The sequence below is a fragment of the Neophocaena asiaeorientalis genome, unplaced genomic scaffold (assembly GCF_003031525.2).
Source record: "Neophocaena asiaeorientalis asiaeorientalis breed wild unplaced genomic scaffold, Neophocaena_asiaeorientalis_V1.1 scaffold381, whole genome shotgun sequence".
Lineage (NCBI taxonomy): Eukaryota > Metazoa > Chordata > Mammalia > Artiodactyla > Phocoenidae > Neophocaena > Neophocaena asiaeorientalis.
In genome coordinates this window covers 1,893,723-1,896,346 of record NW_020172812.1, presented here as the reverse complement: position 1 = coordinate 1,896,346, position 2,624 = coordinate 1,893,723, and positions in this window count along the sequence as shown.

The following is a 2,624-nucleotide window of genomic DNA, read 5'->3' as shown; positions in this document are numbered from 1 at the left end:
GTGCATTAATTTTGTATCCTGCTACTTTACCAAATTCATTGATTAGCTCTAGTAGTTTTCTGGTAGCATCTTTAGGATTCTCTATGTATAGTATGATGTCATCTGCAAACAGTGACAGCTTTACTTCTTCTTTTCTGATTTGGACTCCTTTTATTTCTTTTCCTTCTCTGATTGCTGTGGCTAAAAATTCCAAAACTATGTTGAATAAGAGTGGTGAGAGTGGGCAAACTTGTCTTGTTCCTGATCTTAGTGGAAATGGTTTCAGTTTTTCAGCACTGAGGACGATGTTGGCTGTGGGTTTGTCATATATGGCCTTTATTATGTTGAGGTTAATTCCCTGTATGCCTACTTTCTGGGGTTTTTATCATAAATGGGTGTCAAATTTTGAGGAAAGCTTTCTCTGCATCTATTGAGATAATCATATGGTTTTTCTCCTTCAATTTGTTAATATGGTGTATCACATTGATTGATTTGCATATATTGAAGACTCCTTGCATTCCTGGGATAAACCCCACTTGATCGTGGTGTATGATCCTTTTAATGTGCTGTTGGATCCTTTTGCTGGTATTCTGTTGAGGAATTTTGTATCTATGTTCATCAGTGTCATTGGCCTGTGGTTTTCTTTCTTTATGATATCTTTGTCTGGGTGTGGTATCAGGGTGATGGTGGCCTCGTAAATGAGTTTGGGAGTGTTCCTCCCTCTGCTATATTTTGGAAGAGTTTGAGAAGGATAGGTGTTAGCTCTTCACTAAATGTTTGATTGAAGTCACCTGTGAAGCCATCTGGTCCTGGGCCTTTGCTTGTTGGAAGATTTTTAATCACAGTTTCAATTTCAGTGCTTGTGATTGGTCTGTTCATATTTTCTATTGCTTCCTGGTTCAGGCTCGGAAGGTGCATTTCTAAGAATTTGTCCATTTCTTCCAGGTTGTCCATTTATTGCCATATAGTTGCTTGCAGTAATCTCTCATGATCCTTTGTATTTCTGCAGTGTCAGTCGTTACTTCTCTTTTTCATTTCTAATTCTACTGACTTGAGTCTTCTCCCTTTTTTTCTTGATAAGTCTGGCTAATGGTTTATCAATTTTGTTTATCTTCTCAAAGAACCAGTTTTTAGTTTTATTTATCTTTGTTATCTTTTCCTTCATTTCTTTTTCATTTATTTCTGATCTGATCTTTACGATTTCTTTCCTTCTGCTAACTTTGGGGTATTTTTGTTCTTCTGTCTCTAATTGCTTTAGGTGTAAGGTTAGGTTGTTTATCTGAGATGTTTCTTGTTTTTTAAGGTAGGATTGTATTGCTATAAATTTCCATCTTAAAACTGCTTTTGCTGCATTCCTTAGGTTTGGGGTCATCGTGTTTTCACTGTCATTTGTTTCTAGGTATTTTTTGATTTCCTCTTTGATTTCTTCAGTGATCTCTTGGTTATTAAGTAGTGTATTGTTTAGCCTCCATGTGTTTGTATTTTTTACTGATTTTTTCCTGTAATTGATATCTAGTCTCATAGCGTTGTGGTCAGAAAAGATAATTGATACAATTTCAATTTTCTTAAATTTACCAAGGCTTGATTTGTGACCCAAGATATGATCTATCCTGGAGAATGTTCCATGAGCACTTGAGAAGAGTGTGTGTTCTGTTATTTTTGGGTGGAATGTCCTATAAATATCAATTAAGTCCATCTTGTTTAAGGTATCAATTAAAGCTTGTGTTTCCTTAATTATTTTCATTTTGTATGATCTGTCCATTGGTGAATGTGTGGTGTTAAAATCCCCTACTATGACTGTGTTACTGTCGATTTCCCCTTTTATGGCTGTTAGTATTTGCCTTATGTATTGAGGTGTTCCTATGCTGGGTGCATAAATATTTACAATTGTTATATCTTCTTCTTGGATTGATCCCTGATCATTATGTAGTGTACTTCTTTGTCCCTTGTAATAGTCTTTGTTTTAAAGTCCATTTTGTCTGATAGGAGAATTGCTACCCCAGCTTTCTTTTGATTTCAATTTGCATGGAATATGTTTTTCCATCCCCTCACTTTCATTCTGTATGTGTCCCTAGGTGTGAAGTTGGTCTTTTGTCTGGTGGCGTGTTTTGGGGTATATGTGGCCTTATTATGATTTTATGCAGCCTCTGTGCTAATGGGTGGGTTTGTGTTCCTGTCTTGCTAGTTGTTTGGCGTAGAGTGTCCAGCACTGTAACTTGCTGGTCATTGAGGGGAGCTGGGTCTTGGCATTGAGATGGAGATCTCTGGGAGATTTTTGCCATTTGATATTACGTGGAGCTGGGAGGTCTCTTGTGGACCAATGTTCTGAACTGGGCTCTCCCACCTCAGAGGCACAGCCCCGATGCCTGGCTGGAGCACCAAGAGCCTGTTATCCACACGGCTCGGAATAAAAGGAAAAAAAAAAAAAAAAAAGGAGAAGATAAATAAAATATAAATGTATTAAATATAAAAAATTAGTATTAAAATTTTTTTAATTAAGAAAAAGAAGGAAAGAAAGAAAGAAGAGAGCAACTAAAACAAAAAACAAATCCACCAATGATAACAAGTGCTAAGAAGTACACTAAAAAAAACCCCAAAATCAAAACATGGACAGACAGAACCCTATGACAAATGGTAAAAGCAAA